Genomic DNA, 1,037 nt, shown 5'->3' with positions numbered 1-1,037 from the left:
AAAAAAAAGTTAAAATCAATGAATTTTTGATGAAAAAAAAAAAAAAAAAAAAAAAAAACAAGTCACTCAAAAAAAAAAAAAAAAAAAAAAAGGTGGGTCATTGATAAAGAAAATCTTAGAATTTAAAAACTTCTACATTTTTTTATAAAAAAAGTAATCATATTGATAAATATAAACACTTTATTACACTTAATTATATATTGTCGTTTTCTAGAAGATGATTATAATTTTAGAAAAGGTCATATTATTTGATTTTCAATATGAAGATTACTTAAATCACTTATTTTAAAAATAATATAAATATTTGATAATATTGTAATTTTATGCAAGAATTACGGATACATTTTGTATGTACGTCGTTTTTATTTTTAAATTTTTTTAGTGTTGAGTCTTGGTTATTCTAAATCTTCCACTACGTTGGTGATTGCTGAATTATTTTTTTAATTTTACGTATCGATTTATTTTAAACGACATCGTTAATCTTATATAAAAATATTTAAAATATAGTTATTATTAATAATTTTGATAACTCTATTATATATTTTTCTTTAAACATAAAATTTGACCGTCATTCATCATACAACACGGCAATGTTGAATATAAGGTACAAGATGATGGCGAACCACGCTGGCAATCTCTACGGTTGCTAGTGACTGCTTACCAACTCAAATAGTTTTTATAAATTGTGTTTCTAAAATATGTATTTTAATATTTACATGAAAATATATTTTAACACATAGTTTAAAGTGATAAAATTAAGTTTTTATTCAAAAATATATCTATTACTTTTTATATTAAATTACATTTATAAAAGCTACAAAAATTCAATCCAACGAATTTTTAATTTTTAATGACTAAAATTTTCATGTTCAATTATTAAGTTTGCCTACTATTTTTTTTAATCAAAAACATTTAACTTTTTCGTTTTAATTGATTAAGTTTTTAAATATTTTTTTTCACCAATATAAACCGTCAAACTTTTAAAAATTGGTTACTTATATTGTTTTAACAAAAAAAAAAACTATTTGTTACCAACT

Source organism: Cynara cardunculus, assembly GCF_001531365.2.
Source record: "Cynara cardunculus var. scolymus isolate 2C chromosome LG 13, CcrdV1, whole genome shotgun sequence".
Classification (NCBI taxonomy): Eukaryota; Viridiplantae; Streptophyta; class Magnoliopsida; order Asterales; family Asteraceae; genus Cynara; species Cynara cardunculus.
The sequence above is the reverse complement of the archived record's forward strand: the minus strand, read 5'-3'. Positions refer to the sequence as shown.